The sequence below is a fragment of the Sparus aurata genome, chromosome 17 (assembly GCF_900880675.1).
Source record: "Sparus aurata chromosome 17, fSpaAur1.1, whole genome shotgun sequence".
Taxonomy (NCBI): Eukaryota; Metazoa; Chordata; class Actinopteri; order Spariformes; family Sparidae; genus Sparus; species Sparus aurata.
This window is the reverse complement of record NC_044203.1, coordinates 12,275,133-12,290,648: the sequence shown is the minus strand read 5'-3', so window position 1 is coordinate 12,290,648 and position 15,516 is coordinate 12,275,133. Positions and strand designations below refer to the sequence as shown.

Sequence of the window (15,516 nt, the reverse complement as noted above, 5' to 3'; positions counted from 1 at the left end):
TTCACATTCTCACTCTACAGTACAACATTTTCCCACAAAGGCAAAAAGAAAAAAAACAAATAATCTTTTGGGAATGTGAACGTCATGGTGGTGATATTTTGTTCTTTTGGGATTTAAGGGTTTTGAGGGTCAGTGCCTCCACTTAGACGGGGGTCACCAGAGTGTCATACACAGAGGACAAGAAGCAGAAAAAGCAGTGTGGATAGTCAAAGTTGTATATTATCATTGTAGATTTATACATCCTGTCTGGTGATCAACCTAAACATTTACTGTTATTATTATGAAGATCAAATATAAGCAAGTGTCATGTGGTTTAGGGTAGTCTACATGGCTACTTTCTAGATCTGTTACAGCAAACTGCAGCCACAAGACTTGTCCTTCCAAAAGTGCAAGAAGGATCTAAGAGTGGAAGTTTCCTGCTCTCTAGACTGAAGTCATGCCGATCCGAGAGAGACTTGCTTCTGAAAACTATATGTGCAGACATGTGTAATAACCCCTGCATGTATATATGATCAGATAAGGAGCCTACATGGCGCTGCACAACTTGCTGACAAACTAATTTCTCACTCTACCACTGTAGCAATAAGTGGCTGGAACACGTGTGCGTCTGTCTGCCGTTGCCTGGTTCCTTTGTTTCGATTTAAGTTTGCTCTTGTGCACGCGAGACAACAGCTTCTTTTAACCCTCTGGCCGGCCCTCGGCGACTGCACCGCGGTCGACTCAAGCGGGAGTCAATTACGTCATAAAAACAGGCCGTGTGTGTATGTGTGTTTAGGGAACTAGAGGATGCACAAGAGAGCGTGATGGTGAGATGAGAAATAGTGATGGTGTGTTACATACTGTAGCTATCAGTGAAAACACTTTACTCTGGACAAGAGATCTAAGGTCAGAGGACAACATCTGTCCCCAAGAGAAAGCATCTGCTTGTACAGTGATGAGTTTAAGCTGCAGGAAGCCTGACATCCAGCCTGCTGGTTTTAAGTAAGGGTGGGGCGATGCCTTTGGAAGTGGCGTATGATGATGTCCGCAGTGAAACAATGCAACAGAAGATAACATCTCACTATCAGGTCATGGCCTCTCTTTGACGGCAACCTCCAACTATCTCACCCAGCCTAGAAAACTCTAGCTCCTGTCACAACCGAAAGGAGCAGTCAGATCAACTGTCACATCCCATCCGGGCACATCCTGGTACTGGATCTAAAAGTGTCTTTTGTCTCTGCACCACATGTCCATGACTTAGTTGTGTTCAGCCTCTGAAACTTGAAACAAAGTAAGCAGGCTAGCTATACTGATGAAGCTAAGCTAAGAAAACACAGGCACAAATAAAAACTGCATGATTTAGAGACTTCAGAAAAGAAACAACACTGCCACCAATGTCACTTGTCGTCTTGGGTTCACCTAACTGGCAAGGTTTCATAAGAAAATAATAAACAGGACAGGGAGACATAGTGCATTGACCAGCAACAATCTTTTTTTTATTTTCTCGCCAACTTGTCGCAAACGGCTAACAAATCCTGCCTTACAGCAATTCTGAGGGAGACACTACTGTTTTTGCACTGTCTCTACAATTTCATTGCCCATCAGTCCAACTCTAGATCAAGTCTTGTCACTTCCCTTCTCTTTCCTCCTCTTTCAGCCTTGACTCATTTGTAAGGTAGGCAGAGCTAGTTCACGTCACGTTTGAAAAAATCTAGGAAGACGTGGAAGAGCAGTACTTGGTAAGTAAAGTTTGGAGGATGGTATCTTTTTATCCAAACCAAAAACAAGAGAAACAAAATCATTAGGGATTAATGTTATGATCTTTATCTGCTTTAACATCATGTATTATTGTTAGCATGTCCAGCTATAGCTTATAGCCTTAAACGTTGACTAACTAGCTCACTATCGAGCTTTGCTTCCGAGGCCAAAGAACACGTCATTTACTAAATTCATACACTTGTGGGATTACAGCTTACATTCAAAAGCAGCCGGGTCACAACTTGCAAACCCACTGTCAAGTATTTCCCCTCTGTGGGAAAATAGGAACCTGTTGAGTAAGGAAAAGATGGGGACAGAAAGGCTCAGCAGGGATTCAGACCAATAAACAGTTGGCATGTTCCTGAGATATCAAAAGATGAAGGAATATGTTTCAGGGAGCACTGGTTGAGGAACAGTTTTGTGAGTTTAAACACTTATCAAACAACTTTCACATTCAACATTGGAGTGTGTTACAGTAAATGTTTAGCCAGTTCACACAGACAACCCTGCGTTGGTTTGCCAAAGCCCCATATGTTACCACCAACAGACTAGCCCAGGGGTCGGCAACCCGCGGCTCTAGAGCCGCATGCGGCTCTTTAGCGCCCCCCTGGTGGCTCCCTGGAGCCTCTTCAAAAATGTATGAAAATGGATGGGGGGGGATATATTTTTTGTTTTAATATGGTTTCTGTAGGAGGACAAACATTCTTAACGTTTTCCAATGCTGTAAAAATGTGCATAATAAATATTAAATTTCAACATTTCTGTCAACGAAGATTTGCGTCATAGCCTGCCACACACGTTTCAGCGCGGCGCCGTGCCAGGCAGGCGGCTGTTGTAAACAAACCGGCGGGTGTGTCAAGGGCCATGGATCCCAAAGGGAAAAAGAGAAAGATAGCTGATGAGAACAGAGGATTCAAGGAATAATGGACCAAATCATTTGCTTTCATTGCCAATGCGGAAGGATTGCCTGCATGTTTGCTTTGTAATGAGAAGTTGTCGAACAACAAAAAGAGTAATTTGGAAAGACATTTCCAGGGAAGGCATGCTAAATTTGCAGCCGACTACCCAGTTGGGAGTGAGAGAAAAAGTGCGATTGCATTACTTCTGGAGAAATTAGAGGAGCGCAAAGGTAGATTTAAGAAGTGGATTGCATCTCCAAACTCCACTACTGCTGCAAGTTTTGTTGCAACCCGAGAGATAATTAAGCGTGGAAAACCGTTCACGGATGGTGATTACATGAAGGATTCATTCATCAAAATATCAGAGCACCTATTTTCAGACTTCAAAAACAAAACCGAGATAATCCAGAAAATTAAAGACATGCCTCTCTTCGCAAAGACACTGAAAGATAGGGCCATTAAAATGGCAGGCGACATCACCAATTGGCAAATCAAGGACATTAATTCAGCTCCAGCGTACTCAATCGCCTGTGATGAGTCGTGTGATGTGATCGATATCGAACAGACAGCGCTGTTATGCAGGTATGTGAACTCTGATGGGCCGCAAGAAGAAATTATCGAATTAATACCACTGAAAGGCCAAACACGGGGGGAGGACATCTGATTTCTTTACTGTATTTCTATAATTTCATCAATGCAACAAAACATTATACATTAATATTGTAATGGAAGTTAAACTTAAAGCACCAAATATCGTGCAGCAGAGTAGTCACGTGGTGTGTCATTCTCTCCAGGATGCGCTGCAGGGAAAATAAACATTTAATCATGAATGCTAATTATGTATTTGTAGCCTACTTAGTCATTTTGATAGTAGGCTAATATAGCTAATATACACTTGCAGCCTGTGTTGCCATCATATAAGGCTTATATAAGGCTTTTAAATTTTTGCGGCTTCAGACAGATTTGTTTTTTGTTTTTTTGGTCCAATATGGCTCTTTGAACATTTTGGGTTGCCGACCCCTGGACTAGCCCCATACAAGTGAATGTAAGGGCTGCATTTTCTTACACAGGGGAAGCTTTTATGAAATAAGTCAGCTGGACACATCACACAGTTAGCCAGTCACTGCTTTTTCAGCCAACTCATGGAGCTAACATTAACATTAGCTTAATTAGCCAGCTATATTGAATGGCATCCACCAGCAACTGCGGTCATTTTCGCTGGCAAAGAAATTGCAGGCCAGAAATAAAAAGCCTTCTTTAGTCTACTTGTGTTTAAAATCAAGGACCCATTGCTTTAAGGATTACGAAGAATTATGTGATGCAAGAGAACAGAAAGCTTGTCATGAGTAGCCAACGCTGACGTTTTTTGACAGGCATTATGTTTAGCGCTTAGTTTTTAGGAAGAATCTGCAGCCAATCAGAAGAATACTTTTCTGGTTAGACTTGCTTCAAACTCTCAACTTATCACTGCCATTTTTCCGTAATCAACCACGACACCTCCTAGATAGCAATGACAGTCTGGTTTGTGCTCAACACTGTGGATACGTGAGGACAGTTGTATGTGGGACCAGGCTAGAGGAGAAGTAGGAGTTTTGTCAGCTCAGTGACCAGTCAGCCGTGACTGTCTGGCTGAACTACAGTAGCTCAATGTTTGCCTGTGGGCTCCAGCTGCCTGTCTGACACACCATGACTTTCTTAGCTTCCTCCACTCTCAACATGAGCTAACTGCTCTCAGGGTTTGGCAATTCAACCAAATGAAATATCAGACTTTGACACTTCTTCTCTTTCTTGTACACGCACTCAAGTGTTGAATTGCAGAAAACAGCTGTTACTCTGCAGAACATCTTGAAATTTCCGAGAAGACTGCTGCGGAACTATTTTCTCCAAAGATCACATATTGCTCTGAGGGAATATTAGACTCTCGCGGGAAAACAATACTCCCAGAGGTCCAATGTTGGGCATAGTTATCGCTTTGTTAATTTGAGAGTATATTTGTATTGGTTTGTTATGCATGGACACCTCCTGTCACTCCCTGGGGTGTCCTGATGATATAGCCTCGAGCCTAAAGCATCAGCTCAAAGCTCCTCGCTTTGGATACACAAACGCTGCCGCCTGGGGTTTCGCTATCTAATAACCCAAGTTCTCCACTTGAATCTGGAGTCAAAATATTCCAACTCCACCATCTGTTGCGATCAGTATGAGGAGCTGAAGCACTGCAAGCCGTGAAGACACTGGGGACGACGGGACGCGCTGTCATCGCGGCACCCCAGGTTGACGAGTGGCACCACGCCTCGGGCAAAACTTACGCAACGCTTGTTAGCAGGTAATGTGACTCAACCTGTCACACATAAACAAGCGCAGACGGGAGGGGAAGTGAGACAGGCCAGGAAGTTTGTGAGTCTGTGAAGACGGAAGTCGACTAACCTCAGTGCATCACCTGCTGAACGCAGATAGACGCTTGCAGTCACACACCCATTTACTGAGCAGGATGGAAGACTTCTAATAAGTGTTGGCAAGAAGAACACAAAACTTTTTCACGTCACTTCATGCTAAACTTACACTCAAGGCCTGCTAGTATGAGCTTGTCCTGTTCACGAAGGACGGAGGAATGCAAGTGACGCACGTGACGGCTGAGCAAACCTCTTGGCATTTTTCTCTCCTGGCTGAGCTGGGGCAAATTCTATGAAACGCAAAAGAATGCAATCCTCTGGCGTTCCCAGCTCAGGTACCCGCAGACAAACAGAAGCTTTTGCCTCAAGTTATGTGAAGGTTAAGCTACAACTGCTGGCATCCTGCTATGCATTTGTCAGTACAAGCTTTTCTGTTTAGTTAGTTATCCTCGACAAGTAAGACATTTCTAACAGTGCGGCTCAGGTCTCTCTGTCAAAAATGAATCAGGAGAACAATCATGTTATCTGACAATATGTTGCAGCGACACAACGATATCCAAGTCACGTGAAGCAACTGATACGCATGATCTGCTCCGGGTTCCGTCTTTATCGACTAAACGAAAATGAGAAAGGTGAGGATTAAAGCTGCGTGTAGCTTCTATCAAACAGTGCCAGAGGTGAGCGTTCCCTGTCCAGAGCACATTCAGGGCTGCCGGCTTTAGCAAATCAGTGCAGTTCAGACATAAGCAGCCACTCATGTGTGAGTACTTTATTTATAGCCCGTGCATAGCAGTGACAGTAAGTGAGCATGTCACTGCTTTGAGACCCGCTTACTCATTTTTATTTATTTTTTTTTCACAAGAAACTAACAATGTTAAAAGGAGAAGCCATATCTTGTCATATGGTCGTATGCTGCAGCTGCTGTAACATCTTGGCAGCTCTGATCATTGACAGACCATCAGTGCTGTGGCGAACAGTTGTTGTGTTCTGTTTGGGCAATACAACCAGTATGTGTCCTGTTTTCATGTAAAGTCTAGTAACAAGTGGAGCTTGCTACAGACCAGTCCTTACTTGGGATGCAGAGTGACGTAATACTTGATTGCAAACAGGCTTTACAGTGTATGTTTTAGCTCCCTAAAAGCACAGCTGATCAGCCTATCCACTGGCCAAGACAAAAAAAAAAGTATTATTACTATAGGTTTCAAACCTAAAACATATTCTAAATTCTACTAAAATGATTTGCAGTTCCAGGATAAAGCTGATGCAGTTGGATGTAAAGTGTATTTCACATGGCAACAGGTTTGTGTCTATTTACATAGGCCTAATCATGTGGTCACAGTTGAGAGCATTTTTCTAAGCCACAGAAGTGCTTGGAATTAGTAATACATTTTTACAAACAACATATAACCGAATGAATGCCAACAGTACTGCTTTTCATATCGACTTGTAGTACATGTGCAAAACGCCATTTAAAATCTTCCAATTTAAAGGTTACATACTTGGGCACCCATTGCCATGTCTTGTGCACCATTAAGTTATACATGATATTAATCGCTACGGCCCTTTAATTAATTCGGCATATATATTCTAAATCTAACAACGCGCACACTGAATTGAGTTTAAGCAAAATAACCTCTTTCCCGTTTGTTCCTGCCGTCCACAGCCACCCAAGCACATCCACGTTTCCGGTAGTAACCAATGTGAAGCAATTACAAACCTCTGAATTATACAAGATTCGACTCCTGCCCGGCGTGATATATGCATGCCGAATTGAAGATATCTATCAAGTGATTGACATCAGGCCCGGTGTCTTGATCAACACGGTGTTTCGGATTAGCAACGGGCAAAGACGCGTTTAATTGCTTGATGTGTTTACGGGGATTGGCTCGAGGAGATCGCAGCAAGGGAGGGTGGTGGTTGTAGACGCGGTGGTGCTGGCGGCAACGGCGGGGGGGGGGCGGGGGGCGACGCTGTCAAAGCACATGACAAAGCGGCGACCCTGTCTGGGGACAGTGATGCTTAATAAACAAACACCTGCTACAGTAAGGTTAGGTACGGCTAGGTTGACTTCGGCGAGCACGAAAAAGACATTCGGGGAGTGATTTCCCTTGCAGCTTTCGAAACGTCTGTGAGGCACAGTAAACAAGTCGACGTGGATAACATGTACTATCGCTACGGCGCGTACTACCTACATATCGACGAGTGGAACTGTCTTTAACACTGGCTTTTTCTCGCCTTGTACTGTGTTGTTGTGTGTTGACAGCTGGACCGTGCACATACCCTTCTCCGGTTTGTCTGTGTCAAATGCATCCACAGCTGAGCCTCGTACTGGATGTGACCGACTGTCAGTCTTCTTTCAGCGGTGGTCGTCGACAACATCAACAATAACGCCTATTTTCCCCTGTATGGTTCGCCCGGCGCAGTAATCACGAAGTGGCTCCGTGAACACAAAAAATAAATAAAAAAATAAACAACTCAAAAGAAAAGGGTAAAAAAACAAAAACAAAAAAAAAACGTGTCTCGGTGCTTCCTGATTTAGGTACAGTGGTGATGGTGTTGTTTGTAAGGGGTGGGGCGGTATGCAGCTTTTTAGTCCGCCAAGAAAATGTGGGGTAAAAAGCACGTTGGCGCACGTCTGTGCATGATTAGTAGCTCGCGGCTCTCCACAGGGAGGGTTGAATCGGCGCGCGCGAAGCAGAAGCGTGATTTTTTTTTTTTTTTTCAAATAAGATCTCACGCGCATAGAAAAACGAGTCGAACACGTCCGGGATGCACAAATCTGCTGCTTTACGGTGATCGTGAGTGTCAGTGCCTTGCTCAAGGGCGCGGCCGAGGGAGAGCTGGGTGGCATCAACCGCAAACTGTAGTAGCTATAATACAGCCCCGTGCTGATACTGCGAGGCTCTTTCAACAGTCAAACTGTTGACAGGAGGATGTTTGATTGGATGTACTTTTTACATGCTGCATCCACGCTATGAGAAGCCGCCAAGGCCAAAATAGGACACCGCTGTCCCTACTGAAGCCTGCATCCACCCTATAGAATATTAATATTTAACTATGCTGCACTGCACATGTCTGCACTTATCTACACTGTATACATACCCAGCTGTTTATTATGTAATTAATGTACTATATACACTTTATATTTACATGTAAGGCTACCTGCAGTTGTATTCATTTCATTTCACTGTTCATGTATCTTAGCATATTCACAGCCTATGAATCCTAAACTCTCTATTAAAAGACTACATCTCAACATATGTACATTACTCTGCACTTTTTTTGTATTCATGGAGAGTTAAAATGTGTCAATTAATAACCCACGTTGGAATTACAAAGCATTTACTTGTCTCAAAAAAGGTTGTTTGGTTGCTAACAGGTGGTTAAATAGGACTACTGAATAGGGCAACCCACAGTTTGATTAATTTATAGTAAAGTGTGCTCTATAGCTACTGTAGTAAGATCCTCAGTAGTGGTGACATCGAAGCCAAGTAACTGCAGTGTAGTTTCTTTATAGCCTACAGCAACATTAGCTTTTTATTTGTGTCAACTTCATTTACGCTTCAAAAGTGCTGTTTATCTGGGAAGATTATCTTGCGGAACAAAATGTGCAAGTATCACACACTTGGGTTGGGTTTTTTATTAAAGGAGAACTTCGGTCGATTTAAACATGCAGCTTCATTGCTCAAGCTACCCTTGACTTACCAGTACCGAAGACGCAAACAAATTTGGTCCAGCCATTACAGAGCTCCGTGAACGGAGATGTAGCATTGAACGCTAACAGCATGGGGTCAGAACTTTACACTGTGTTTTAAGCGTCTTGACATGCTCCACATCTCACACCAAAAGTTATGCAACATCAGCAGACACCTTAGCACACAGCACTGTAGCGTGTATGACTCAAAATGAATAAAAAAGTATTTAAAACAGTGTGTTTGTGCAAGCAGCCACACACCTGTTTGTTGACATCCGTGCCTTCCGGTAGCTAGACCAAACTAGCATATCCATCGAGTGTGCACTTAACAGGCTTAACAGGCTATTGTAAGGCTCATGGCTCATGACAGGCTGTAACATGGACATGTACATTATGAACAGAAACACGAAAATGCTGGAATACGTTTCCGTCTCCGCCAGTGAGGGAGTAAGTGCACGCTCGACGGATTGACTAGTTTGGTCTAGCTACCGGAAGACGCCGATGTCAACAAACAGGTAAGTAGCTCCTTGCACAAACACACTGTTTTAACTACTTTTTTATTCATTTTGAGTCACACACGCTACAGTGCTGTGTGCTAAGGTGTCTGCTGATGTTGCATAACTTTTGGTGTGAGATGTGGAGCATGTTAAGATGCTTAAAACACAGTGTAAAGTTCTGACCCCATGCTGTTAGCGTTCAATGCTAAGTCTCCGTTCACGGAGCTCTGTAATGGCTGTACCAAATTTGTTCGCGTCTTCGGTGCTGGCAAGTCAAGGGTAGCTTGAGCAATGAAGCTGCATGTTTAAATCGACCGAAGTTCTCCTTTAAATATTTTTGGCAATAATCCGAAATCCAATTAAAAAATCCTACAGACTTTTTGCTGAGGGAACCAGGGCAATGCTAGCTTTCAGGTTTGCATACAAAAGTACATCTTCCATACAGCACTCTTTAAATCCTTTTGTGGCAGTAGAAGACGCACTGTCGGTAATGTAAGCGCCAGGTTTTCAAAAGGAAGAAGAATGCATGGAATAAGAAAGGCGATAACTCCGAATCTGTTGTATTATTTTGATCTTTTTTTATATGAGTGGTATACTAGACCAGAGGACAGCTTTTTTAAAATCCAGTGCCCACGTTAGCCACAATGCAACTAGCCACTGAGTAACCTCACTGGAGGCAAATTATTAGATAACATGCTGCTTTCTCTGGAGCCATAAAAAGGCTTCATACTACCCAAGACCTGTAAAATACACAAATGTGTAAAACTAGTGCAGTTACTCTTTAAAGTTAATCTCATTTCAGTGACAAGTAGTGCACTTTTAACTCCACTTCATAGAAAGAAGTTCACAGCTTTGGTTAGGTACTTTGCAGATTCGTATTTAACATAACCATTTCATAAAATATATGCACCGGTGAAACAATATAAATAGTCAAGCAGTATATTAGTCATTAACATTATCTGCTCCTTGATGACCGAAAAACTGAAAACACTGCTTACATGTTGATGCGTACATGGATGGTTTACTGAACATATGCCTGTTAGAATGATGATTACAACATAAAGAAATGTATACATACACTGTGTGTATACATATGTACTTTTGAGCAGAAAAGAAAAAGGAATCACTTGACCAAATGATCAATTATTAATTTTTGTGCATGTGCAGGTACACATTTCTCCATATTTGTACATGTCTGTGCCCAGTGGCTGATCGTGTCATAATCCATGTATGAATGCATCAGTTGTCATAATGCAGCATTATAATAATATAAAGCTGACAACAGTATTTAACTTAAGCAACAATGCCAGTTCACTTGTAATGGAGTAGTTTAATATCGTAAAAGGATGTGAGTCCTTTTTTGTTGGCACTGCAACTAGTGCAGCCCACAGTTTAAATAAATGTTCTGCTGCCGACTTCAAAATTACATCTACTGGAATCAATATTGTCTGTTCTGAAATAGTCAACTAAAAAAGAAGAGATCTGATGTCCCCCCTGGGGGAAAGAGGTAATATCTCAGGAATTAAATATAGATTTATGATGATGTCAGCAAATATTGGCCAAAAGTGCTCTTAGTAGAAATGCACTTTGTACCATAAGAGGTATAACTTGGACAACAGTGATTTAAGGTCAAGAGGGGCTCTCTAAGGAAGAAATAGCAGCTTGTTATTGTTGTTTTAGCTTTTCTACACTTTAAATAAATGTCCCACTGGCCTTCCAATGATTTCTTCATAATTTCTTTGCTTTATTTTAGCCCGAGAAAAAGTACTCCAGAGTGATATTATCATAAATAGTTTCCACACCCTTCTCCGGTACTGAATGGCACACAAAGCTATCTCAGAGTGTGTGTGAGCCAAAGAATGAAATTTACCGGGGCTGTTTGCTGATAAAAGAAAACTCAGTCGTATCAGATCACCAAAGTTCTCACTTTAATCCTTTCAGAGTGCCAAAGGAAAAATACTAAAGCATCTTCGACAGTATAGTCTAACTAAGAGCAGGCTTTGGAGATGAAACTTCAGGTGACCTGGATTCCCTTTTTAAAATAAAATGTTGTTTTTTTGTTCACCATCATCTTAATGGAGATCTGTATGGATAAAAAATCAAATCCCTCAGGCCAACAATCTACTAACGTGACAGGATGTCACCCAGGACGCGTGTCCGTCTTGTTCGCCATCGATCCATCTCCTTATCCAACAAAGGTCAAGTGTGGCCATTAGACAAGCATTGCATTCAGTCACATGTCATATACAAGGGATGTCAACAGCATTACTGTAGACCTACAGCAAATACTATCTGTGGAGAACTTATGTGAAAAGAGTTACTTGATACTTATGCTTCATTCTTTGTATAGTTCATGGCTGTGAGGAGTGGGGGATGGAGTGGAGTCATTGTAGAGGGGTGACGATGAAGACGACAGGTTTGAGGGGAGAGCGGGGCCAGACTCATAATGCCAAAAAAAAGTCATTAAGAGTATTTGCCCAGTCAAACAGTCCTGGGCTCTGCTGTCTTGCTCTCTCCCTCCACCTTTTCCATGACCAGATATTTTCTTCATACCTGTCCGGACATCCCTGGTGTTGTTCTGCTCCAGCTGCTGCTTCAGTTTCCTCTTGTAGCTGTTTTTCCCCTTCCTTATTTCCTGCCTGATCTCCTTCTGGACTCTGCTCAGTTCATCTTTGTCCCCTGATCTGAAAACCCTCTTCTTTTCATCCAGTAGGGTTTTGATCCCAGCGTTCCCCCAGAGTTGTTGTCGGGAAAACACCGTACCCTCCTAGAAGACATAGCGTTCTGCACACAGAAATGTATGTCGTCTGTCATGCAGTCTGTCAGGCTGTTGATGTCCACCCCGTGTGGGCTGCAGAGTGCTTCTCAGTCTGTGGTATCAAAGCAGTCTCTCAGCCTTTTTCTGGCCCCTTAGTCTAAACCTTCATTGACTTTTTCTGAGGCAGATTTGTATTCACCACAGGTATGTAGTCAGGTAGCAGATGGACCAGGTTGTGATCTGAGCGACCAAGCGGGGGGAGGGGGGAGGATGTGTATGCTTCCTTCAAGTTTGCATACAGTAGATCTAAGATTTTATTGACCCTGGTGTGGCATTTCACATACTGGGTGAATGAACTGAGAGTAGAGGACAGGGGAGCAGGGTTAAAGTCACCGGAGATGAGGAGGAGGGAGGGGTGCTGAGTCTGTAGTCGAGAAACAACAGTGTGGAGGAGCTCACAGGCTGCAGCGGCATCAGACGAGGGAGGGATGTAAACAGTTGTTATGATTGCACGTGAAAACATAAATGTATGAGTATCATGTGTTTTCCACAGAGCTTACTTTCTGCAATTATCCACAATCCAGTTGAAAAATCCTACTGGCTTTTTGTTGAGGTAACCGGGTCGATGCTAACTTCCGAGTTAGCCGACGAAAATATGACGTCCATGAAGCACTCAATAGCTTACACCCTCTGTGAGGCTGTTGGAACAGCACTGCTTTGAGCAAAATGCTAACATCAGTATGCTAACACGCTTTCACAATGCTCAGCAGATGTAATGTTCATCATGATCACCGTCATAGTTTAATGTGTTAGCCTGCTAACATTCTGTTATTAGCACTCAACATAAAGCAGAGCTGGCTGATGGGAATGTATTTCATTCCACGGAAATATTCCCAGATCATCTGACCTGATGATGGCGCTAGATTCACCGTCCTGTGGGTGGTTATGCTGTATAAAATGTCCTAAAAATATTGAAAAACCTTCAGAGAAGTTGTGATATGGTAACACAGCTTCAGGGCAGTTTGATATCCATGAGGTAGACTGCTGAATTTCCCCAGTGAGATTTTTTGGAGTCATGGTCCGTCACATGACAATTTATTGAGCCAAAAGCAATCCTGCTTAAAGATGATCAGATTTGATGCTGTAATACGATGATGCAGCGATGACCAGAGAGATCAAATCACCCCTGGTAATATATCCGGGAGGACCGGGTCCAATCCAATCTGACTCCTGATGGCTATTGTTACTGCGGGGTTGGACGGTAGGGGGTGAGGGGTAGTGGTGAGTGGTGGGGCCTGCTGGCACTATCAAGGGACATCAGCCCAAGGCAGAGAAAATGAGTCAACATTGTCAGTCATATAATAATAACCCATTAGTTTAGAACCTGGACCGATCTGGACAGAGATACAGAAACTCGTTGTCATGGAAATATCCAGCAGCCGGTTGATGTAATGGGCCTAAAACAGCATAGATTATCCATCACAGTATCTCAGGGAAAAAGGGAGGTAGTCTGTCGTCTATGTTCTGTATCTGTGTTGAGGGAAACATGTTCTTATTGCTTGGCATGATAAATGAGGTCAAATGACCTTTGCACAAAGCTAGAAATTATGTCCTCGGTTATCCATCGAAAAACAAATCTCCACAAGCATAACAGGGCGTTCCGTTTTCACCAGTTGCAGACGAGGGCAGATGGAGACACATCCTCATGATTTCATGTTTTTATGTATCGCTAGATGTTTTGCTTGATTGCTCGCTGGAAATACGTCCAGGTGTCTTGCTCTCATCTGTATTTGTCAGGAACGTAATTAGACTGATTGAAAGAACTCATGCATGCGGCAGCAAGATGGATTTCCTTTCATCCTTAACTAAAAGGCCCATTTAGATGTAGTTTAACGATCTCCCAGCTTTGTGTGTACAGCGTACCTTCTCTCGTGCTGTTCCCTGGTCTGTTAATATGAGCTGCAGCCTGGAGATGTCCGGACGTAAAGGCCTTACCAGGTGATGATGATCAACATTCAGCAAAGCCCACTTGCATTAGCTGTAATGAGCAAAGAATGGCAACGTACAAGAACCTACAACTTAACTTTAGCAATTCATTTATGATTAGCAGTAAATGGAGTAAACAGACTTTTCATTAAGCAAATGTTACTACAGATGTCTTTATTATCTTAAACTTCACCACCTTCATAAATACTTGAGTGTTGTATAGCAATTAGGCAGGTAATGACTGTTCTAAAACAAATAAGAGCACAGTTAGCTTCATACAGAGGCCCTCAGCATTTCCCAAATGAACACGCTGTGTTCTGGCGTCTGCGTTGCATACCCAGAAGAAGCCCTTTGTAATTGCATTGTTAACTGTGTATTGAATTAATGTGGTTTTGGATCTATACAGAAGTTCTAGCTAGGTCATAATAACCTGGGTAACAGGGTTGTACAACACATGGCCAATGGTGCATTGAGACATAATTAAGGGGAAATAAGGATCTAATGACAAGCAAGTTTGAAGTCCAATCTATGTTCTGAATTAGTTTTAGGCTAAGATTTTATTTCAGTTTCATTCATCGACTCGACTCTTGCGATAGAGAGACAGGGACAATGGGACTACCGCCTGTCTGAGATACAAAGTGGTATTACAGGACAGGGTGGGCTGGGGCTGGCTGGATATCACACTAACGTCACTATATATATTTGCAACAAAAGACATAGACGTCATTGATGTAACCCCAAGGCTGTTATTCCTTCGCATTTTGTTGGTGATGTGAGTTCTTCTTAAAATGTTTAAAACTAAAACTAAAATTCTGGCCATAAATTGCTCCCCTAACTGAAACAGAATTCCGTATGGTGTAAACTTGTCAACAGCTTTTTCCTGTTGCCAAGATGCACCCATCTGCCAACGCCACAAGGAGGGGCACGCATGGCCCTTCTCAGCTCTCTCAAGTATCTTGGCTATGTCATGCTGAAATCCAGCCAACGAGCATATTTCCACAAACTGAGATGCCCCAAGGTCTCACCCCGAGGTCTTCCAAATATTTTCAACACCATGATCCTTTACAGGATTTAACAGTGATTCACCAATTTTATATCTACAAACAAGAATTTTCTCCCCCACCATGTAAGCAGAGCACCATTACAAGCTGTAATACAATATCCAAAATGAACTCCAAGCAAGTAAGCATGACTTTGTAATACTTTTGGAGAAATAGCGTTTAACATTGTCTGGCTGTTATTTGGTGGGGAGGGCAATTCATACAGTTTTTAAAAGGGGCTCTATGTTTCAATGTGCATGTATCACTCACTGAACTCATCCAAAGTGATATGGTCATTCAGTCTCGCTATGCTAATGTTATTAGCATTGAGTAATTTGAGGTACATTGTGTCAGATCAGATGAGTCGACAATGCTTACCTTTTTAACTCTTCGGTCTAAACTATCATCATGTATAAGCAAGCTAACGGCAGGTTACACTTCAATTAGCTGTGTACAGTTTGACCTTGCAGTTGCTGGGTGTTAATATTTTGTGTGAACTAATCTCTGAAGAGTTT

General features: G+C 42.6%; 1 protein-coding gene across 1 annotated transcript in view; it reads right to left on the bottom strand.

Moving 5' to 3' along the window:
* The window catches only part of LOC115567664 (myelin basic protein), a 79,222-nt gene extending 71,658 nt beyond the window's left edge, over positions 1-7,564 (bottom strand). The window contains exon 1 of the mRNA XM_030394473.1: positions 7,307-7,564. The gene's annotated coding sequence lies outside the window, so the exon portion shown is untranslated. The remainder of the gene's footprint in view (positions 1-7,306) is intronic.
* Between the last annotated feature and the right edge of the window lie 7,952 nt (positions 7,565-15,516).